The sequence below is a fragment of the Ruditapes philippinarum genome, unplaced genomic scaffold (assembly GCF_026571515.1).
Source record: "Ruditapes philippinarum isolate M1 unplaced genomic scaffold, ASM2657151v2 ctg762_1_1_1_1, whole genome shotgun sequence".
Classification (NCBI taxonomy): domain Eukaryota; kingdom Metazoa; phylum Mollusca; class Bivalvia; order Venerida; family Veneridae; genus Ruditapes; species Ruditapes philippinarum.
In genome coordinates, this window is record NW_026856516.1 from 70264 (window position 1) to 95732 (window position 25469).

The following is a 25469-nucleotide window of genomic DNA, read 5'->3' on the forward strand; positions in this document are numbered from 1 at the left end:
ATCTGGATATCCGAATCAGACATCCGGATACATCCGGATGTTCGGATCGTTGTTATATTCTTAGTTGGCTGATATGACGTAAACATTTTCGAACCATTCGCAAACTTTTTCAAAGTGCAGTATTTCGTTTTACTTCCTTTTAATTGAAAATTGAATGTTACGTATCAAATATTATTCGTTATTGATTTTATTTTTCTATATAGAATATGACTGTTATCGATAAATTTAGTGCGTATGGTTCATACGATTTCAAATGAAATGATAATGACATTCATCGCCGATTGTCTGAATTCCCCAATTAGTTCTATAAAACACAATATCACTCGCTCACATTTGTGAAAACAAAATAACACACGAAAAAAAATAAATATAATGTTTCCATTGTTACAATACAATACAATATTTTTATTTCACTCAAGATATGCACAATATATACATGACAACATGAGGTAAATAATACAATAGATATAAATCGAGGCACCAATCAATCATTAATCCACATGGAAAGATTTCTCGAAAACAGTGAATGAAAATACAAACAAGAGGGCCATGATGACCCTGAGTCGCTCACCAGAAACAACTGCTTTTCAGTGTTGGAATTTCAATATATTCCCGAGAATGCTGTCGACAAAATTTGGTGATCGTCCATCAATTAGTTCTGTAGGAGATGTTTAAAGGTTTTTCTATATTTAGCCCTAGAGATCCCTAAAAGGGGCCAATCAAAATAATATTAGCAAACTTGATAAAAGACTACCCAACAATGCTACAGACAAAGTTTGGGGATCATCCATCAATTAAGTTCTCTAGAAATAGACATTTAACGGTATTTCTATTTTTAGCTTTAGAGGCCCCTAAAAGGGGCTAATCAAATTAATATAAGCAAACTTGATAATACACTACCCAAGAATGCTACAGACAAAGTTTGGTGATCATCCATCAATTAGTACTGTAGAAATAGACATTTAAAGGTATTTCTATTTTTAGCTTTTGCAGCCCCTACAAGGGGCCAATCAAAATAATATTAGCTAACTTGATAAAAGACTACCAACAATGCTACAGACAAAAGTTGGTGATCATCCATCAATTATTTCTCTAGAAATAGACTTTTAACGGTATTTCTATTTTTAGCTTAAGTGGCCCCTTAAAGGGGCCAATCAAATTAATATGAGCAAGCTTGATAAAACACTACCCGAGAATGCTGTCGACAAAATTTCGTGATTGTCCATCAATTAGTTCTGTAGGAGAAGATGTTTAAATGTTTTTTTTCTATTTTTAGCCCTAGAGACCCCTAAAAGGGGCCAATCAAAATAATATTAGCAAACTTGATGAAAGACTACCCAACAATGCTACAGACAAAGATTGGTGATCATCCATCGATTAGTTCTCTAGAAATAGACATTTAACGGTATTTCTATTTTTAGCATTAGAGGCCCCTAAAAGGGGCCAATCAAATTAATATGAGCAAACTTGATAAAACACTACCCAAGAATGCTACAGACAAATTTTGGTGATCATCCATCCATAAGTTCTGTAGGAGTAGATGTTTTAAGGTTTTTTCTATTTTTAGCCCTAGAGACCCCTAAAAGGAGCCAATCAAAATAATATTAGCAAACTTGATAAAAGACTACCCAAGAATGCTACAGACAAAGTTTGGTGATCATCCATCAATTGATTCTGTAGAAATAGACGTTTAAAGGTTTTTCTATTTTTAGGCCTAGAGACCCCTAAAAGGGGCCAATCAAATTAATATGAGCAAACTTGATAAAAGACTACCACAAGAATGCTACAGACAAAGTTTGGTGATCATCCATCCATTAGTTCTGTAGAAGAAGATGTTTAAACGTTTTTCTATTTTTAGCTCTGCTGACCCCTAAAAGGGGCCAATTAAAATGACATGAGCAAATTCAAGTGTGACTGTTACAAGGATGCTACAGACCAAATTTGAAGTAAATCTGCCCGGTAGTTTCAGAGAAGAAGACGATTGTTGACGCATGACGACGGACGACGGACGCCGGAGCATCCCCCTTTGATACTAATAGCTCACCCTGAGCCTTCGGCTCTGGTGAGCTAAAAAAAAACACAAAAAAACAAATACAAGCATACATAATTGTTCATATGGCATAATATATTTTAAACTTGCTAAATCTGTGTGTAATTTCAATCTAAATAAGGAAGAAGATAAGAAGAAGAAGAAGAAGAAGAGAAAAAAACATATTTCTCAGGATATTTCTCACCAATAATAACAACGGGAGAATTATAACCAAAATTGTTTAACCCAATATTTTTCAGTTACTATATAAACAAATTATTTCTTTGACCAATTCACAAAATTTTCTATATTCCACTTTCTTAATTTTTTAAAACACTTGTTTTCCATTAATTCTTTATAAATAATGATATTCGGTCTGTTGTAATATTTTGCTTTTAACAAGCGCTTACGAGTGCCTAACAAAAAAGAACATTCGAAGAGATAATGGAATTCATCGCCAATACCATTGTTGCATTTCTAGTTTTAAATGAAATTTCATTTGATAACATTTCATTTTCTTGTTTGGCCGCTTATGTGATTATATTAATTTTTCAGCATTATCGCTTGTGCAAATAAAACAACAACAAAAAAAAAAAATAAAAAAAATAAAAAAATAAACGAAAAAAGCGAAATCACAATGGCGCATCTAACAAGTCACATCATTATTTGTAATATATTAACTTTACACCAGCACTTCTAATCATCTGAGTAACGTAAATAAACACAATTAGATTTGAAAAATATCTGTCTAAGACATGTAAAATAAGTAGGCCTAGCACAATAACTGGTGAAATAGACGTTTATGAGTAAATACATGATGCTTTGCATAGGCCAATCAAAAAGCAATTTATCGCATGTGGAATCAGTCCACAGTTATTTGCCTTTCGTTGACCACAAGAAGGAAGTAAATCCGCATAAAAGAGTGCATGTGTTTAATGCCAGATAGAAATGAATAATTGAATAAAAGAGATAGAAAAAAGGACATTTTCTGACAGAATTCATTTCAAATAGTTGGTAAATACCAATTTTGATCCAGATTTTATGTGAGTAAGTATTTTTTTAGTGTTTTTCTACATGACAGAACTCACATGGTTCCGGCTAATTACTGAAAACTGTCAGACTGATGTATTTTGAGCTGAAATACTGTGAAAAAATGCCGCATGATCCCTAGTTTGCTAAAGCTGGAATTATTTATCTTGGATGCTACTGTAAGCACAAGTGACTTTGATTTGATTGGAGAGTTAGTAAAATTGCCACAGGGTTTAATGTTTATATAGAACATATAGTGTAATTAATTGTGGTCTGAGGCCGCGTGATTTACAACGTAATGCACATCGCTAGATCACGACCAATAAAAATAAAGCAAATCCTAAAATGCTTATGACAGGGCATTATTTACAAAAATCAACAAACAAAACCACGTGTGATATTGAAAATCAAATATGTGTGCATTCATCATCAATTTTAACACATAATGCAACTATATACAGTTTGTATCATAAATCAATCGTCTCTTCTAAGTCACAAAGAGTTCATTTAACCTTCTTTTTCACACTGTAAAGAAAAGGTCTTGAGAGATCTGTGTACATATCTACATTCTCTTTCTTCGTTAGTCAGAAAAAACAATAATTTTGCCTTCGTCTGACCAACAGTTTTTCACTTCCTCTTTTTGGGACAGTTTTTCAAATAGTCTTGCATTTCGTAATGTAAGATCCTCCCTGATCACTTGGGTTGATCCCTTTAATTTCTTTCTGGCAGAAATGATCTTGAGTTTATGTGTCCTATATATGAATTTACAAATGGCAGGCCTATTGCTATCAACAATATATTTCCCTATTCTGTGTGCGATATCGATGTCTGTAGGGTCAAGATCAATGTCTAATTTGTCTTTCAAGAAAGTTTGTACCTTTTGCTCCGTATCTGCTGGTGTTTCATTCTTGTTGGTATCGTCAATCCCATAGATCCGGATGCTGTTTCTCCTGGTGTATTGCTCAAGTATACCAATATTCTTAGTCAAACTGCTTAAAAAACGATTAGACTGATTTCGTTGCAGATTCGATTTTGCAAGAATTTGGAACATCAACTTTACAGAAATATAAGACTGAAAGCTGTAGCCCAAAAACAGCATCCATGAGATCTCCGCATGGCATTAGAGACATTTTCACATGTCATGGTCGTTTTGTTAAGACCGGCGAATTTTTCTTTGTTAAAATAATATATCAGAACAATTCGCAATCGTGTCTCAAACCCATGCCTTGCGAATTCTTAAACTGAGAACTATATAAATTGACTGATCACGACATAGTGGTCTTGCAGCTTTGAAATTTTTATATAAGTGGTTAGACAGGACGCCGCTTGTAAAAATACATCATTTACCTCAGCCAATTATTTCCCTGATTCCAATGCAGAATCGATTGTGTACAAGCATGGAGGGTCTTCTTTGTACAAAATAATACCCAAAGCCTTAACTAATCAAATTAATATGTCCAGGAGATTTCCGCGTGCAATGGTCGTTTTTTGTTCCGGAGATTTGTTCTTTCTGTATATAAATTGCATAAAAATTTTCCTGAGCCAACCGTTTCAACTCCCCTTGTCTGATTTAATTTCGGATTCGATTTTGTACAAATTGGAGGGCATTCTGTGCAGGATATAATGTCCAAAGCCCTTACTCAAGTTATATGCCCTAGAGATTTCCGCGTGGCATTGTCGGTTTGCACCGTCAATTTGCTTTTTTCCCCTATAACATTAAATCGACAGAAAAAGCAACATATAAGAGACAACATCCTTCTTACACTGAGATTTACTTGATACCGACACTTCATGAAAATGAAAGTAAGTATGGTGTGACAAAAACACACTTTAGAGAACCTTCTTGCAAGAATTGAGTCCATGCAGACTTTAGTTATTTTAAAATGAACGCTAAAAACTTACAAAAAAGAACGTTATGATTATAAAGTTCATTATATTAATTTAGATGATCTTTTTTACTGCAATATAAGGCTCAAAATACCCTATCGCAACAAAAGTAATTCTGGACCGGCGATTTGTACTTTCTGTATATAAATTAAATAAATATTTGAAAAAAAATCGCCATTTCCTAGAGCCAACTGTTTAAAAACCATTTGTCTGATTCCAATGCAGATTCCATTTTGTACCAGTTACACTATATAAAACTCAAAGCCTTAATCCAAGAAATATATCCGGGAGATTTCCGCATGGCACGGATGTTTTTTGGACCAGTTACTTGTTCTTTCTGTATATAAATTGTATAAATTTCCGGGCAATCCACCATATTCCAGAGCAAAACCATTATCAAATTTTGTCTGACTCAAAAGCATATTCAATTTTGTACAACTTTTGAAGGTCTTCTTTGCACAATACAAAGCTCAAAGCCTAAGCCAAGAAATATACCCAGGACATTTCCGCATGGCCTGGTCGGTTTTTTGTACCGTCGATTTGTTCTTTCTGTATATGATTCGTGTAAAATTTCGGAAAATAAAGAAGTTTTTAGAGCTAAACGTTTAAACACAATTTGTTTGTTTCCCATGCGGAATCGGTTTTGTACAACTTTGGAGGGTCTTTTTTGCACAAAATAAGGCCCTAAACCCTTACAGGTCTAAGTAATATGTCCAGTAGATTTCCACATGGAATGGTCGTTTTTTGTTCCGGCGATTTGTTCTTTTTGTATATAAATTGTATAAAATTGTATAAAAACACGATTTTCCTGAGCCAACCGTTTAAACACCCCTTATCTGATTTAATTTCGGATTCGATTTTGTACAAGTTTGAAGGGTCTTCTTTGTACAAAATAATACCCAAAGCCCTAACCCAAGTAATATGTCCAAAGGATTTCCGCGTGGAATAGTCGTTTTTTTATTCCTGCGATTTGTCCTTTCTGTATATTAATTGTATAAAAAAAAACAACAATTTTCCTGTGTGAACCGTTTCAACACCCCTTGTCTGATTTAATTGCGGATTCGATTTTGTACACGTTTGGATGACCTGTGCATGATATTATGTCCAAAGCCCTAACCTCAGTAATTTGTCTTAGGGATTTCCGCGTAGCATAGTCGGTTTTGGACCGTCAATTTGCTTTTTTGTTTTCTCTATAAAACAAAATTGTATGAAAACGCAACATATAAGAGACAACATCCTTCTTACACTGAGATTTACTTGATACCGACATTTTATGAAAATGAAAGTAAGTATAGTGTGACAAAAACGCCATTTAGAGACCGTTCTTACAAGAATTGAGGGTATGCAGATTAAGTTATTTTAAAATGAACGTTAAAACCTTAAAAAAATACCTCATCATAAAGTTCTTTATATTAATTTAGATGATCTTCTTCACAGCACTATAAGGCTCAAAGCTCTACCGCAAAAAAGTAATCGCCAGAAATCAATGTGAAATTGTCGGTTTTTTCTCGACCGGCGATTTGCACTTTCTGTATATAAATTCAATATATTTCTGAAAAAAATCACCACTTTCTTGAGCCAACTGTTTCAATTGTGATTCAATTTTGTACAAGTTTGGAGAGTCTTCTTTGCACTATATAAAGCCCAAAGCCTTTATTAGTGTGAAATATGTTCGGGAGAATTCCGCATGTCACGGTCGTTTTTCGGACCAGTGACTAGTTCTGTCTGTATATAAATTGTATAAATTTCCGAAAAAAACACCATATTCCGGAGGAAACCGTTTAATCAAATTGTGTCTGATTCCAATTCCAATGCTGATTCAATTTTATACAATTTTGGACGGTCTTCTTTACACAATACAAAGCTCAAAGCCCTAAGCCAATGACTATGTGCATTAAAATTCAGCATGGCATGGTCGTTTTTTGGACCGTCGATTTGTTCTTTCGGTACATAATTCGTGTAACATTTCGGAAAATACAATATTTTAGGGCTAAGCTTTACACCATTTGAATAATTCCAATCCGGATTAAATTTTCTAAAAACTTCGGAAGGTCTTCTTTGCACAACACAAAGCCCAAAGCCCTAAGCCAAGAAATATGTCCAGGACATTTTCGCATGGCATGGTCGTTTTTTGGCCAATATCGTTGCAAAATCAATTTTGTACAACTTTGGAGGGTCTTCTTTGAATATTAAAATGCCTAAAGCCCTAACCCAAGTAATATGTCCAGGAGATTTCCGCGTGGCTTGGTCAATTTTGGCACCGCGATTAGTTCTTTCTCTGTACAATAAAAACCCTCAATTTAGACCACCATCGGGACTGGACCACAGTGGTCTTAATTGTGGGATGGTCTTGATTGTGGATATTCTTATCATTGCATTCACACGTTATGACCAGGGCCTATTTTAGTGATTTTTTAAGAACAAACAATATGTATTTTAACCTGCAAATACAATGTGTAAGTATGTTATAATGTTATATCTGATGAGAAGAAAACATATTTCTGAAGAAATTTAATATCAAACTTTCTTTTTTCTGATTTCAATAGTAATTATTGTATGATGTACATAATTCACATATCATATCAGACATTATTTCTTGCAAAACAAATGTGCATAAAGCAACATTAAAACACTATGAAATTAAATTTCTCACTTTTTTCATTAAATATCCCATATTTTTTCATTAAATATCCCATAAATAACAGTTTTTGACACCTTGTGTAATCAAGTGTCATGCCTAAGAGCAATCAAGCAGATAATAACAACATAACAACACATTTAAGATCTAGGAAGGTGTTGATTTTAATATCAGTGGTGTCAATAGTGAGGTCAAATAAAGAACGAAATAATGAATTGGGACTGAATTTGGTGGTCTTAAAAGTGGCTAAGTAAGGTGGTCTTTATTCTGGATCATGTAATCATTGACATAAAGAACAGAAAATTCCGTTCTTTTAAAAACTGGTCTTATAAGCGGGGTGGTCTGAAATCCGAAGTGGTCTTTAGTAGGGATTTTACTGTATACATTTCGGAAAAATCATCATTTTCACGAGCCTACCGTTCAAAAACCATTTGACCAATTCCAATGCAAATTCGATTTTGTCCAACTTTTGAGAGTCTTCTTTGTACAATTTAAGACTTAAAGCCCTAACCAAAGTGATATGTCCATAAGATTTCCGTGTGGCTTGGTCATTTTTGTGCACCGCGATTTGGTTTTTCACTACATAAATTTCGGAAAAATTACCATTTTAACGAGCGTACAGTTCAAATTCCATTTGACAAATTCCGTTGCAAAATTACTTTTTTTCAAGTACGGATGGTCTTCTTTGCATGTTTTGAAGCCCTAACCGAAGAAACATGTCCAGGAGATTTCCGCATGGCTTTGTCATTTTTATGTAAGTTTCGGGGAAAAAATATGTTCATGAGCCCACCATTCAAAAATCATTTGATCAATTCCGTTGCAAATTTGATTTTGTACAACTTGAGATGGTCTACTTTGCACATGAAAAGGCTTAAAGCCCTAACCCAAGGAACAAGTCCAGGAGATTTCCGCATGGCTTATTCATTTTTTGCATCGGTGATTTGTTATTTCTCTATGTAAATTTCGGGAAAACAATCATTTTCACGAGCCTACCATTCAAAAACCATTTCATTAATTCCGTTGCAAATTTGATTTTGTACAACTTGAGAGGGTCTTCTTTGCACATGAAAAGGCTGAAGGCCCTAACTCAAGGAACATGTCCAGGATATTTCCGCATGGCTTTGTCATTTTTATGTAAATTTCGGGGAAAAAATCATGTTCACGAGCCTACCATTCAAAAACCATTTGATCAATTCCGTTGCAAATTTGATTTTGTACAACTTGAGAGGGTCTCCTTTGCACATGAAAAGGCCAAAGGTTCTTATCCAAGGAACATGTCCAGGATATTTCCGCATGGATAGGTCATTTTCCGGCGATTTGCTCTTTCTATATATAAAGTGTATAAATTTTCGAGAAAAATATCATTATTTCGAGTCAATCATTCATACAGTGGTCTTCTGACTTCATATAGATGTAAATCAGTGCTAGTGTGTGTGACAAAAACGCGCTTGAGAGAGCTCGATCTTGCAGAAATGTATTTCATGTACAGTTAGCCATTATAAAATGAAGGCTACGTACTTAAAAAAAAATCTAGTAAATTGTATTAGTTAAGAGGATCTTCTACACTGCTATATAAGGCTTAAAGGCACAGTGATTTACTTCAAGGGAAATAAGAGCAAATACTCTACGTTCAAAAGTTGCTATTCGGACCTGTGATTTATATAAAGTCATAAGAAATTTCGTAAAAAAAAAGCATCATTTTCTCGAGCAACTGTTGAAAAACTATTCGACCAATATCGTTGCAAATTCGATTTTGTACAACTTTGGAGGGTCTTCTTTGAACATTATAAGGCCTAAAGCCCTAACCCAAGTAATATGTCCAGGAGATTTCCGCGTGGCTTGGTCATTTTTTGCACCGCCAATTTGTTCTTTCTCTATATAAATTTCGAAAAAAAAACATCAATTTTACGAGCCTACACGTCAAAAGTCATTTGATGAAATCCAATGCAAATTCGATTTTGTACAACCTGAGAGGGTCTTCTATACACATGTAAAAGCCTAAAGCCCTAACCCAAGTAATATGTCCAGGAGATTTCCGCGTGGCTTGGTCATTTTTTGCACCGGCAATTTGTTCTTTCTCTATGTAAATTTCGGAAAAAACATCAATTTTACAAGCCTACCGTTCCATAGCCATTTGATCAATTCCAACGCAACCTCGATTTTGTACAACTTGAGAGGGTCTTATTTGCACAAGTAAAAGCCTAAAGCCCTAACCCAAGTAATATGTCCAAGAGATTTCCGCGTGGTTTGGTCATTTTTTGCACCGTCGATGACTTCTTTGTCTATGTAAATTTCGGAAAAAAACATCATATTCACGAGCCTACTTTTCAAAAACCATTTAATTAATTCCGTTGCAAATTTGATTTTGTACAACTTGAGAGGGTCTCCTTTGCACATGAAAAAGCCTAAGGTCCTAATCCAAGGAACATGTCCAGGATATTTCCGCATGGCTAGGTCATTTTCCGGCGATTTGCTCTTTCTATATATAAAGTGTATAAATTTTCGAGAAAAATATCATTATTTCGAGTCAATCATTCATACAGTGGTCTTCTGACTCATATAGATGTAAATCAGTGCTAGTGTGTGTGACAAGAGCGCTTGAGAGAGCTGGATCTTGCAACAATTTATTTTATGTACAGTTAGCCATCATAAAATAAACGCTACGTACTTAAAAAAAATTAAAATCTAGTAAATTGTATTAGTTAAGAGGATCTTCTTCACTGCTATATAAGGCTTAAAGGCACAGTGATTTACTTCAAGGGAAAAAAGAGCAACTACTCTATGTTCAAAAGTTGCTATTCGGACCTGTGATTTGTTCTTTATTTATATAAAGTCATAAGAAATTTCGTAAAAAATAATCGCATCATTTTCTCGAGCAAGTGTTGAAAAACCATTTGACCAATATCGTTGCAAATTCGATTTTGTACAACTTTGGAGGGTCTTCTTTGAACATTATAAGGCCTAAAGCCCTAACCCAAGTAATATGTCCAGGAGATTTCCGCGTGGCTTGGTCATTTTTTGCACCGCCAATTTGTTCTTTCTCTATATAAATTTCGGAAAAAACATCAATTTTACGAGCCTACATTTCAAAAGTCATTTGATGAAATCCAATGCAAATTCGATTTTGTACAACTTGAGAGGGTCTTCTTTACACATGTAAAAGCCTAAAGCCCTAACCCAAGTAATATGTCCAGGAGATTTCCGCGTGGCTTGGTCATTTTTTGCACCGGCAATTTGTTCTTTCTCTATGTAAATTTCGGAAAAAACATCAATTTTACGAGCCTACCGTTCAAAAGCCATTTGATCAATTCCAACGCAAACTCGATTTTGTACAACTTGAGAGGGTCTTCTTTGCACATGTAAAAGCCTAAAGCCCTAACCCAAGTAATATGTCCAGGAGATTTCCGCGTGGCTTGGTCATTTTTTGCACCGGCAATTTGTTCTTTCTCTATGTAAATTTCGGAAAAAACATCAATTTTACGAGCCTACCGTTCAAAAGCCATTTGATCAATTCCAACGCAACCTCGATTTTGTACAACTTGAGAGGGTCTTCTTTGCACATGTAAAAGCCTAAAGCCCTAACCCAAGTAATATGTCCAAGAGATTTCCGCGTGGCTTGGTCATTTTTTGCACCGTCGATGACTTCTTTGTCTATGTAAATTTCGGAAAAAAAAACATCATATTCACGAGCCTACCATTCAAAAACCATTTGATTAATGCCGTTGCAAATTTGATTTTGTACAACTTGAGAGGGTCTTCTTTGCACATGAAAAGGCTTAAGGCCCTAACCCAAGGAACATGTCCAGGATATTTCCGCATGGCTTTGTCATTTTTACGTAAATTTCGGGGAAAAAATCATGTTCATGAGCCCACCATTCAAAAACAATTCGATCAATTCCGTTGCAAATTTGATTTTGTACAACTTGAGATGGTCTACTTTGCACATGAAAAGGCTTAAAGCCCCTAACCCAAGGAACAAGTCCAGGAGATTTCCGCATGGCTTATTCATTTTTTTGCACCGGTGATTTGTTCTTTCTCTATGTAAATTTCGGGAAAACAATCATTTTCACGAGCCTACCATTCAAAAACCATTTGATTAATTCCGTTGCAAATTTGATTTTGTACAACTTGAGAGGGTCTTCTTTGCACATGAAAAGGCTTAAGGCCCTAACCCAAGGAACATGTCCAGGATATTTCCGCATGGCTTTGTCATTTTTATGTAAATTTCGGGGAAAAAATCATGTTCATGAGCCCACCATTCAAAAACCATTTGATCAATTCCGTTGCAAATTTGATTTTGTACAACTTGAGATGGTCTTCTTTGCACATGAAAAGGCTTAAAGCCCTAACCCAAGGAACAAGTCCAGGAGATTTCCGCATGGCTTATTCATTTTTTGCATCGGTGATTTGTTATTTCTCTATGTAAATTTCGGGAAAACAATCATTTTCACGAGCCTACCATTCAAAAACCATTTGATTAATTCCGTTGCAAATTTGATTTTGTACAACTTGAGAGGGTCTTCTTTGCACATGAAAAGGCCTAAAGCCCTAACCCAAGGAACATGTCCAGGAGATTTCCGCATGGCTAGGTCATTTTCCGGCGATTTGCTCTTTCTGTATATAAAGTGAATAAATTTTCGAGAAAAATATCATTATTTCGAGTCAATCATTCATACAGTGGTCTTCTGACTTCATATAGATGTAAATCAGTGCTAGTGTGTGTGACAAAAACGCGCTTGAGAGAGCTCGATCTTGCAGAAATTTATTTCATGTACAGTTAGCCATTATAAAATGAACGCTACGTACTTGAAAAAAAAAAATCTAGTAAATTTGTATTAGTTAAGAGGATTAGAACCTTAGGCCTTTTCATGTGCAAAGGAGACCCTCAAAAAAGTTGTACAAAATTAAATTTGCAACGGAATTGATCAAATGGTTTTTGAATGGTAGGCTCGTGAACATGATTTTTTCCCCGAAATTTACATAAAATGGACAAAGCCATGCGGAAATATCCTGGACGTGTTCCTTGAGTTAGGGCCTTCAGCCTTTTCATGTGCAAAGAAGACCCTCTCAAGTTGTACAAAATCAAATTTGCAACAAAATTTATGAAATGGTTTTTGAATGGTAGGCTCGTGAAAATGATTGTTTTCCCGAAATTTACATTGAGAAATAACAAATCACCGATGCAAAAAATGAATAAGCCATGCGGAAATCTCCTGGACTTGTTCCTTGGGTTAGGGCTTTAAACCTTTACATGTGCAAAGTAGACCATATCAAATTGTACAAAATCAAATTTGCAACAGAATTGATCAAATGGTTTTTGAATGGTGGGTTCATGAACATGACTTTTTCCCCGAAATTTACATAAAAATGACAAAGCCATGCGGAAATATCCTGGACATGTTCCTTGAGTTAGGGCCTTCAGCCTTTTCAAGTGCAAAGAAGACCCTCTCAAGTTGTACAAAATCAAATTTGCAACGGAATTAATCAAATGGTTTTTGAATGGTAGGCTCGTGAATATGATGTTTTTTTCCGAAATTTACATACTATAATATAAATTTCGGAAAAAACATCAATTTTACGAGCCTACCGTTCAAAAACCATTTGACCAATTCCAATGCAAATTCAATTTTGTACAACTTGAGAGGGTCGTCTTTGAACGTTGAAAGGCCTAAAGCCCTATCCCAAGAAATATGTCCAGGAGATTTCCGCATGGCTTGGTCATTTTTTGCACAGGCGAGTTGTTCTTTCTCTATATAAATTTCAGGGGGGAAAACATCAATTTTACGAGCCTACCGTTCAAAAACCATTTGACCAATTCCAATGCAAAGGCTTAAAGCCCTAACCCAAAGAACATTTCCAGGAGATTTCCGCAAGTCTTTTTTGTTATTTTGTTGTGATTAATGCTTCCGAGGGATCACTTTGTTTCCAGAATTTTGTACTTCACAACAGCAGGTGTCAAGTGCCGTGTGGCAGCTGTAAAAAGTTGCCCCGTACTTCACTTCAGTGTTGTTATATTTTCTGGTCCTTCGGGATCATTGATGCCAACACTATAAAGTGTTGAGAATTGAGTACCGCTCAAGCCGGTGCTAGGGGGCGTGAGGGATGTTGCACTTATTCATTATCCCTCATGTACAGACTCAATCAAACCGAGTCTGCAATTCTTATGTTATTTTGTTGTGATTAATGCTTCCGAGGGATCACTTTGTTTCCAGAATTTTGTACTTCACAACAGCAGGTGTCAAGTGCCGTGTGGCAGCTGTAAAAAGTTGCCCCGTACTTCACTTCAGTGTTGTTATATTTTCTGGTCCTTCGGTATCATTGATGCCAACACTATAAAGTGTTGAGAATTGAGTACCGCTCAAGCCAGTGCTAGGGGCGTGAGGGATGTTGCACTTATTGATTATCCCTCATGTACAGACTCAATCAAACCGAGTCTGCAATTCTTATGTTATTTTGTTGTGATTAATGCTTCCGAGGGATCACTTTGTTTCCAGAATTTTGGTAATTTTTTGCACAGGCGACATTCTTTTTCTATTTAAATTTCAGGGGGAAAAACATCAATTTTACGAGCTTACCGTTCAAAAACCGTTTGACCAATTCCAATGCAAATTCAATTTTGTACAACTTTGGAGGGTCTTCTTTGAACGTTGAAAGGCCTAAAGCCCTATCCGAAGAAATATGTCCAGGAGATTTCCGCATGACTTGGTCATTTTTTGCACAGGCGAGTTGTTCTTTCTCTATATAAATTTCAGGGGGGAAAACATCAATTTTACAAGCCTACCGTTCAAAAACCATTTGACCAATTCCAATGCAAATTCAATTTTGTACAACTTGAGAGGGTCTTCTTTGCACATGAAAAGGCTTAAAGCCCTAACCCAAAAAACATTTTCAGAAGATTTCCGCATGGCCTGGTCATTTTTGCACATGCGATTTGTTCTTTTTCTATTTAAATTTCAGGGGGAAAAAACATCAATTTTACGAGCTTACTGTACAAAAACCGTTTGACCAATTCCAATGCAAATTCAATTTTGTACAACTTTGGAGGGTGTTCTTTGAACGTTGTAAGGCCTAAAGCCCTAACCCAAGAAATATGTCCAGGAGATTTCCGCATGGCTTGGTCATTTTTTGCACAGGCGAATTGTTCTTTCTATATATAAATTTCGGAAAAAACATCAATTTTACGAGCCTACCGTTCAAAAACCATTTGACCAATTCCAATGCAAATTCGATTTTGTACAACTTGAGAGGGTCTTCTTTGCACATGAAAAGGCTTAAAGCCCTAACCCAAAGAACATTTCCAGGAGATTTCCGCATGGCTTGGTCATTTTTTGCACAGGCGATTTGTTCTTTTTCTATTTAAATTTCAGGGGGAAAAAACATCAATTTTACGAGCTTACCGTTCAAAAACCGTTTGACCAATTCCAATGCAAATTCAATTTTGTACAACTTTGGAGGGTCTTCTTTGAACGTTGTAAGGCCTAAAGCCCTAACCCAAGAAATATGTCCAGGAGATTTCCGCATGGCTTGGTCATTTTTTGCACAGGCGAGTTGTTCTTTCTCTATATAAATTTCGGAAAAAAAAATCAATTTTACGAGCCTACCGTTCAAAATTCATTTGACCAATTCCAATGCAAATTCAATTTTGTACAACTTGAGAAGGTCTTCTTTGCACATGAAAAGGCTTGAAGCCCTATCCCAAAGAACATTTCCAGGAGATTTCCGCATGTCTTGGTCATTTTTTGCACAGGCGATTTGCTCTTTTTCTATTTAAATTTCAGGGGGAAGAAACATCAATTTTACGAGTTTACCGTTCAAAAACCGTTTGACCAATTCCAATGCAAATTCAATTTTGTACAACTTTGGAGGGTCTTCTTTGAACGTTGTAAGGCCTAAAGCCCTAACCCAAGAAATATGTCCAGGAGATTTCCGCATGGCTTGGTCATTTTTTGCACAGGCGAGTTGTTCTTTCTCTATATAAATTCAGGAAAAAACATCAATTTTACGAGCCTACCGTTCAAAAACCATTTGACCAATTCCAATGCAAATTCGATTTTGTACAACTTGAGAGGGTCTTCTTTGCACATGAAAAGGCTTAAAGCTCCTAACCCAAAGAAAATTTCCTGGAGATTTCCGCATGGCTTGGTCATTTTTTGCACAGGCGATTTGTTCTTTTTCTATTTAAATTTCAGGGGGAAAAAACATCAATTTTACGAGCTTACCGTTCAAAAACCGTTCGACCAATTCCAATGCAAATTTTGTACATCTTTGGAGGTTCTTCTTTGAACGATGTAAGGCCTAAAGCCCTAACCCAAGAAATATGTCCAGGAGATTTCCGCATGGCTTGGTCATTTTTTGCACAGACGAGTTGTTCTTTCTCTATATAAATTTCGGAAAAAACATCAATTTTACGAGCCTACCGTTCAGAAACCATTTGACCAATTCCAATGCAAATTCGATTTTGTACAAACTTGAGAGGGTCTTCTTTGCACATGAAAAGGCTTAAAGCCCTTACCCAAAGAACATTTCCAGGAGATTTTCCGCATGGCTTGGTCATTTTTTGCACAGGCGATTTGTTTTTTTTTCTATTTAAATTTTAGGGGGAAAAAAACATCAATTTTACGAGCTTACCGTTCAAAAAACCGTTTGACCAATTCCAATGCAAATTCAATTTTGTACAACTTTGGAGGGTCTTCTTTGAACGTTGAAAGGCCTTAAGCCCTATCCCAAGAAATATGTCCAGGAGATTTCCGCATGGCTTGGTCATTTTTTGCACAGGCGAGTTGTTCTTTCTCTATATATAAATTTCAGGGGGGAAAAACATCAATTTAACGAGCCTACCGTTCAAAAACCATTTGACCAATTCCAATGCAAATTCAATTTTGTACAACTTGAGAGGGTCTTCTTTGCACATGAAAAGGCTTAAAGCTCCTAACCCAAAGAACATTTCTAGGAGATTTCCGCATGGCTTGGTCATTTTTGCACATTGCGATTTGTTCTTTTTCTCTAATTAAATTTCAGGGGAAAAAACATCAATTTTACGAGCTTACCGTTCAAAAAACTGTTTGACCAATTCCAATGCAAATTCAATTTTGTACAACTTAATTTGGGAGGATCTTCTTTGAACGTTGTAAAACCTAAAGCCCTCAACCAAGAAATATGTCCAGGAGATTTCCGCATGGCTTGGTCATTTTTGCACAGGCGAGTTGTTCTTTCTCTATATAAATTTCAGGGGGGGAAACATCAATTTTACGAGCCTACCGTTCAAAATCATTTGACCAATTCCAATGCAAATTCGGTTTGTACAACTTGAGAGGGTCTTCTTTTGCAACATGAAAAGGCTTAAAAGCCCTAACCCAAAAGAACATTTCAAGGAGATTTCCGCATGGCTTGGTCATTTTTTGCACAGGCGATTTGTTCTTTTTCTATTTTAAATTTCAGGGGGAAAAAACATCAATTTTACGAGCCTTACCGTTCAAAACCGTTTGACCAATTTCCAATGCAAATTCAATTTTGTACAACCTTGGAGGGTCTTCTTTGAACGTTGTAAGGCCTAAAGCCCTTACCCAAGAAATATGTCCAGGAGATTTCCGCATGGCTTGGTCATTTTTTGCACAGGCGAGTTGTTCTTTGTCTATATAAATTTCGGAAAAAAACATCAACTTTACGAGCCTACCGTTAAAAAACCATTTGACCAATTCCTCTGCAAATTCGATTTTGTACAAGTTGAGAGGGTCTTCGCTGCACATAAAAAAGCTTAAAGCCCTAATCCAAAGAACATTTCCTGGAGATTTCCACATGGCTTGGTCATTTTTTGCACAGGCGATTTGTTCTTTTTCTATTTAAATTTCAGGGAAAAAAACATCAATTTTAAGAGCTTACCGTTCAAAAACTTTGTGACCAATTCCAATGCAAATTCAATTTTGTACAACCCAAAGAACAAGGAGATTTGTGCAAAGGAGACCCTCTCAATTTGTACAAAATCAAATTTGCAACGGAATTAATCTAATGGTTTTTGAATGGTAGGTTCGTGAATATGATGTTTTTTTTCCGAAATTTACATAGACAAAGAAGTCATCGACGGTGCATAATGACCAAGCCACGCGGAAATCTCTTGGAATATTACTTGGTTTTTTGTAATTTAGGGCTTAAGGCTTTTACATGTGCAAATAAGACCCTCTCAAGTTGTAACAAAATCGAGGTTGCGTTGGAATTGATCAAAAATGGCTATGGAACGGTAGGCTTGTAAAATTGATGTTTTTTCCGAAATTTACATAGAGAAAGAACAAATTGCCGGTGCAAAAATGACCAAGCCACGCGGAAATCTCCTGGACATATTACTTGGTTTAGGGCTTTAGGCTTTTACATGTGTATAGAAGACCCTCTCAGGTTGTACAAAATCGAATTTGCATTGGATTTCATCATTATGCTTCAGAAACGAATAGATGTTTTCTTCTTTAAAAATGACATACACGGGTTTTAGAACGTTCAAATTCTGGTTTTTAAAGAAGAAAACATCTATTCGTTTCTGAAGCATAATGTGCCTTTAACAACGAACGACTATATTTATCAAGAAAACACATAAAATATGTATTTTTCTGTATTTAATAAAGTACAAATGTATGTAGCCTATGACAAACATTATATTATACATGTAATTATTTCAGTAATTAGAACATGACTTTATTAAACTTCTTGATAAAATTTACTAAACTGCGTACCAGTATATTCAGACCTGAATAAAAGGAAGGCAGACAATTAATAGCATTATTAATATCAGGCTTCTTTAACATTTTAATTGGTTTTGACTAGCGTTCTTTGGCGGAAAAATTCGTACAAAAACTTAATTGCGCTTATGAAATTGAGTTAGGGACTTGTCAGGAGCTCATTTCGTAATGGTCGAATGTATTCTTCCTCTTTCACTCGATTAACAGCAAAAAAGAAAGAATTGATCGTATTCGTTTGTCTATAACATTCTATAAACACATATTAATAATTATTAAAAAAACATATATATTTATTTCTGCTAGATATTATCATTGTTCAGTGAATTATAAACGGCTAGATTTTTTCTTTCTCCCGAAAGATTATGGTAACTCATTGTGGCAAGTAGCTGACAAAATCAGCACCGTTCCACATTTCAAAATAATATGCATCCTTGGTGACGTTATCTTCCCATGATTTCAAACAGTCAAAATGTCCCCTAGATTACACTCTTTTAAATATGTTATTTGCAATTTCCTAAAGCCCTATCTCGTAAACATTGAAGTCGGCGCCATATTTTTCCAGAAAGAACATTTTCGCAAAACTGTTGTAACAAAATCGGACGTATACTGGTGAAATTCATATGCTTGTTTTCGTCCGTGTCACTGAAAATACACTCGATGTTTGGAAATAAACACATTTTCTTTTGGCTTTATTGGGAGTTTGTATTCACTTTTTTTGTCCGTCTGTTTGGAAGATAATGCTCATTCACAATGTGGAAATGGTTTTTGGTTTTCTCATTTTTTGGGTCCATATTAAATCAACACAAGCTTCTGAGCGTCGGTCTTGTAATTTCCGCGTGCCGAGAATATTTTCCACGAGTAGCGACGAACTTTTCACAATATTTGAAAGTGCTGTCATGATTAAAGGGAATTTGGGCGTTTCCCGTTCTATACTCGTTCGTCAATTTTCTAGTTCTAATTAACGAAATAAATGAACTGTGTGATGCGACCCCCTTGTGGCTCATCTTGAAATGGCAGAAATCATTAGATCAATGATTCGAACTTTTAACAAACGAAAGGGAAATTTTTTCCTGGATAAGGAAAACAAAACAAATTGGTAATCTTGCAAAGATTTAACAAAATTTAGTCGAGGTAAAGTAAAATTTAGTATGGTATTATATTATGAAATTGATATACATGTAATATGTTATTATATTGATATGATATAATAAAATTATTGGAGGAAGACCTCAGGTGCCCCTCTGTAATTTATCTCAGGTACAAGGGGCATCTGAGTGAACCACCGGGCGTTGTAAGCTAGTGGTGCTTTTTTACATGAAGAATCTGAAAACGAAAATTAAAAGAGTGAGAAGGAGGGTTGGGAAAATCAACGACCTTTAACCCCTCGGCCTCGGAGCCCCCAAACCCCCCCCTAAAAAGAAAACGCGAAAAAACCTGAGCAACTTTCAATATGTAAGTACATAATTTATAATAATTAAAGTAAAATAACGTAAGCCGGTTTTAAAAAATTTTTGGGAAAATGATCGATTATTTAGGGCTTTTTTTAATTTTCAATTCTAAATTTTAAACCCGAGAACAAAATCCCATTTTAAATGAGGTATAAAAATTGCTAGGTTTTGGGTGAGGAAAATCCTTTTTTTACCGTGTTCTTCGAATCCCCCGGGGCGTCTGAAAAATTTAATGAAGTTCATTAGTGCTTTTCGGATGCGAATATTCATGTTTAAAACAATATGCTACAAAAAACATATGTAACCTCTGCGGGGAACGCTAAACTTGGTTGTCTTTAAAAATGCTTCTTTAAACAGGTAAAAATTTTTTTAAGTCTTGTTTAGGGAAAAAAGATACTTTGTTGTAAAAAGGCTATGTCTGGAGAGGGCCCCTATGCAAAGGGGGGCAATGTATTTATGTAATGTACTTTTATTATTAAAAATTTGAATTTTTCCCCTTTTTCACATAAAAAATTTTAAACCAAAAAATTAAAATTAATATTTCAGATGAAAAATTTTTCTGCACTTTCCTGAGCCATTGAAATTTTTGACAGTTTAATTTACATTTTCCCCAGTGAAAATGTTATAAAGTTTGTTTTGTAGTCACAAAGACGCCTGTCCAATTATTAATTGAAAGTTTATTATTTAAACTTAACCGTCCATCTCTGTCCAACTGTCCAATTCCTTGTTGTTGTTGTTGTTGTTGTGGGTTTTTTTGTTGTTGTTATTTTTTTATTTCTTTTTTTTTTTTTTTGGGGGGGGGGGGGTTCTTTCTTTTTTAAAGCTGTGTCGCTATTTATATTTTATACATTAATTTAATGTATCATTGTTAACATTTACATATTTAAACAAAAAAACGATTTAGAAAAAAAAAAAAAAAAAAATAAATATATATATATATAATATAATATATATATTATATATATAATGAGCCGTGTCACGACAAAACAACATAATGGGGTTTTGCGACCCAGCATGGAAAGACCAGCCTGCGCATCCGCGCAACAGTCTGATCAAAGGATCCATGCTGTACGCTTACCAACCCTATTATATGTAGAGAAACTGATAGCGACCAGCATGGATCCTGATCAGACTGCGCGGATGCGCATGCTGGTCTGGATCCATGCTGGTCGCAAACCCACTATGTTGGTTTTGTCATGACACGGCTCATATATATATATATATTTATCGTTTCGCGATTCTGTTTTCACGATCACGTCCAGCCTTCACATTTTGTGACATGAATATATACCGCTTTGATTCTTGATGTCAACTTTTTGCGAGCAAAAAGAAAAGAATATGATAGAAATCAGTCATCATATGAAAGTCCAGTCTAATAGTTTATATCTAAATATTACGAATCATAAATTAAATAGTTCTTTTCACACAAATTATCCAAATGAGTTTACGCTGTATGAAAGTAAAGATTATCACGATCTTGTGAAAACATAAAAAAGAAACCATAACATTTTTTTCAAAAAAGGTGAAAATTTTTTGGTTTTCAAAAAAAAACAAAATTTTAAGGAAAATTTAAAAATTTTAATTGACGATAATAACTTAAATTTTTGGGAAAATTTACTTTTGCATTTAAAAGAAAAATGTATTCCAGAAAACTTAAAATTTAAAGGGAACATAATTTACATTAAAACGCATTTGTAAGTTTAAGCGTAAAAAAAATGAAAAAATAAAAACGATTTTTTCCCCCTTGGCCTTTTTTACCCTAAAAATTATGAGAATTTGCCCCGTGATATAATATATACTTTCAGGTTAACCTACTCTATTCCATTTACTGTCAAACGGAACAACTCGGCTATTATTCATAATAATTTCTTATACGAAGAATGACGGAAAAGACCGAAAAGTTGCAATTGCACCTTACAAATAGTACGCTCTAATATACCCGTATCTTGTGACCGTATAACATGTAATTTGATATGGATGTGCATGTTGTAGCATTTAATGTTAAATTAATGTATAAACTATTAGACTAGAAGAGATACATGCTTAAAATTTATGCAAGTTGAAGGCGGTGTACTTATGCTAGAATAAAAATTCAATAAAGAGTATACATGTAACTCACCTAACTAGAGTGAAGAAAAGAAAGAAAGAAATATGGAATTGTTGTGGTAGTTATAAACAACAAGAATCATTGTAGGCACATAGGCAATTAATTTTTAAAAAATGTAGTGATTTAAGAGGATCGTCCCTTGTAATATTTTACACCGAGCCTGGTGATAATTCATCAATATGTCTTTGTTTTTTGTTGTTGTTTTTTGTTGTTGTTGTTGTTGTTGTTTTGTTTTCAATTTTTTGCTCCCGGTGACAGACCATACAAAAAACAATAATACATGACCAAAGGTTTGTGTTTCGGAAGATCAAAATCATCTCAAGAATGGTCTAATGATTTCGAGCAGTCCCTTTTAGCTTTTCTCGGCCTCATGCAGAAATTAAAACTTTGTTCAAAATTTGGACTTGCTTATCTTTCAGAATACAATAGAAATGGCTGGCAAACTATTTGGATCGAAATTAGGAATGTGTTGATAAGCAAAAAGAAAATAAAAGTACAATCAGTACTTTTTCTTTAAGTACTTCTGACTTAATACTGATTTCTCAGCAAAAACTGTTTTTACAGGTAGTAATTTTGACTTTAAATACAGCGAAGCCAATACAATATAAGAGACATTTATTCTTTTATTCCACATTAGAATCTTAAAGGCCAAGGTCAGAAAAAGATATTAAAGTATTGGACCATGAATTGACAACTTTAGCCTTTCATTTGGTTGACCACAAAAAGCGTCACGTCAAAATGAACATAAAAAATCAAATTGACGTGAAAAGTTTTTTAACTTTTACGACATTGCGACCTTAACCTTTTTCTTAATGATCATAATAATGCAGAATATGTAAAAGGGGACCAGCCTATGAAGATTGAAGAAACTCAAAAGTTATTTATAGATGAAACAGATGACAAATTTTCAACAACTAATAAAACAAACAAAATATCAATCAAATTTGACAATACCGGTCCCTACAACATACCCTTCGTGCTTCATGCAGGGTATTAAACTTGATTTTGAGAAAACTGTGCGGACTTAAATGGTTGTAAATTATTAAGCAAGGAATATCAGTAAGAAAAAGTATATAAATCAACTTCTTAGATGTTATTCATAACTAGAAAAACATAATTACAAGCACGTGAGCGTGAAATTCGTGATTTTCAGCTCATAACATCCGAATACATGACACTTTTTATCTAAATGAAATTTAAATGAGCCGCGTCACGACAAAACCAACATAGTGCGTTTGCGACCACAGCAACGCTATCGTATGCGTTGCTATCGTTTTTACTGTAATAATGGTCGAACAGCAGATCATAACTGTGCGGAGCAGCTGTCTATCATGCTGGTCAAAGCTGTTGGTTGTCGTGACAGATAAATGTAAAGCGTCCTAAAGTAACTAAGTTGGCTTTCGCCATGTACATGTAATTGGAAATATACCAGTTTTCAATCAAACCTGGCTTGATCTAAACAAAAATAGCAGAACTATTTTATCAAAACCAAAATTTGTACATTTAGTCGCCCCTTTGGCGAAAGTTTGTAACATATGCAGAATGTTGGAGAGTATTACATGTAAAATGACTATCCATAAAGGCTTATCATAGCAAAGGTCTAAAAATATGAGATACTGAAATGAGCCGCGTCACGACAAAACCAACATAATGGGTTTGCGACCAGCATGGATCCAGACCAGCCTGCGCATCCGCGCAGTCTGATCAGGATCCATGCTGTTCGCTTACCAACTCTTTTACAAGTAGAGAAACTGATAGCGAACAGCATGGATCCTGATCAGACTGCGCGGATGCGCAGGCTGGTCTGGATCCATGTTGGTCGCAAACGCACTATGTTGGTTTTGTCGTGACGCGGCTCAAATGGAACCTACTTTCATTAATTAGCTATATGTATTTACAAAGATATATCGCAATCTTTGTCTTATCTCATTTTCAGGCTTGCCACAACAATGTTTACTTACCAAAGTTTAGCGTTTGTGTTCTTGTTAGCGTTTGCTGCAATTTCTAAAGTAAGTAAAATATTTGCCATTGTACATTTGTATATTGTCACGTAATTTGGTTAGTTATTTTCTATCTGAATCTAAATCTGATCGATTGAATTGATTTCATCCTTGATCACAGTGCCTAAACCACGTGACTTTTTGTGATCTGCGTGGGGTGCTGAACACCAGTACAAAAGGCCATCATAACTTTTATATATTTCATTTTATTTTCATAACTATTTATTTAATGAAGTGAACTGTATACCTTATTTATTAATTTTAGTACGTTTATATACAAAGCGTTTATGGGAGAGTGAAACAGCGTGTTTGAACAATTAAAAATTCACTAAACAAAAAATTACTGATTTTTATCTAAAATAAAACATTCTATATGTGAGCAACCTCTACACATACATACTATTCCCATACAAATAATGAAACATTACAAGAGTATGAAGAAAATAATACATGAACCTTCTTTTACATTTGTTTTCTGCCTTACATACGAAGATCACAATTAAGTGTCACTTGATTAGGCATCGTTCTTGCTGAATTCATAGCAGTTTTAATTGTAAACCAATCCCTTTCATTCGTAATGTATTCGAAGCTTTAAGGCGCAATGCATATACAGTTTACCTGTACTTTCATATGAGCAGCGTCACGACAAAACCAACATTGTGCGTTTGCGACCAGCATGAATCCAGACCAGCTTGCGCATCCGCGCAGTCTGATCAGGATCCATGATGTTCGCTTACCAACTAGAAAACTAGAGAAACTGATAGCGAACAGCATGGATCCTGATCAGACTGCGGGGATGCGCAGGCTGGTCTGGGTCCATGCTGGTCGCAAACCCATTATGATGGTTTTGTTGTGACGCGGCTCATATTTAATCGACGGAGATTAGACTCATTGTGTGATTTGATACTCCCTCACCGAACCACCCCTACCTCTATTCTATAGATGTATATTGAATTTTTTTTAATAGTATTGGTATGAATACTAAATGTATCTATAATTTTAGGGGAATGTGGCAGGAATTTGGGGAGGAATGGCGATATGAGGGCCGCGAGGGCTCAGATCACAGCGTCTTACCCTTGTGATCAAATTTACAAATTGTATGCTGCAATTATTTGTACTGTATGTAATGTACAAAATGTTCCATTTCTAAGCGATATTTTATTAAATCAGAGCTGGGGCGTGCGTTGAACATTTCGATTTTTGTTCTCAAGTCAGATTTTTGCAATACTGTAATGTTTTCCTTTACAGACGGACGGATGTTCGTCAAATGTTGACTGTCCACATGGTCAGTGCTGCGGAAGTATGCTGCCAGATTTGCTGGGTCTACTTCAATCGTGTCAAGTCTACAGCAAGGAGGGTGAGGGATGTCACGGTTCACTGAATTGGTGCCAGCTGCGATTGTGAGCCCGGGTCTCACATGTGTAGAACATACGGGTATTTTTGCAATCTTGCACACCAGCACAGGGGTTTGCACTGCTCAAGGAGGAACTACCAATCCTTTACCCGAGATATTTGGAAAATAAGCATGAAATTACTGATGTCTTTTTTAACCTGAACTTACAACCATTCAATAAAATAGAAATTGCGATTAAAGTAAATAAAACTTG

General features: G+C 35.3%; 1 long non-coding RNA gene across 1 annotated transcript; it reads left to right on the forward strand.

Moving 5' to 3' along the window:
- The first annotated feature begins 23487 nt into the window (after positions 1–23487).
- Positions 23488–25469, forward strand: LOC132746827 (uncharacterized). Its single transcript, XR_009628039.1, has 2 exons — positions 23488–23871; positions 25111–25469. It is a non-coding gene; the product is annotated as an uncharacterized LOC132746827 (long non-coding RNA).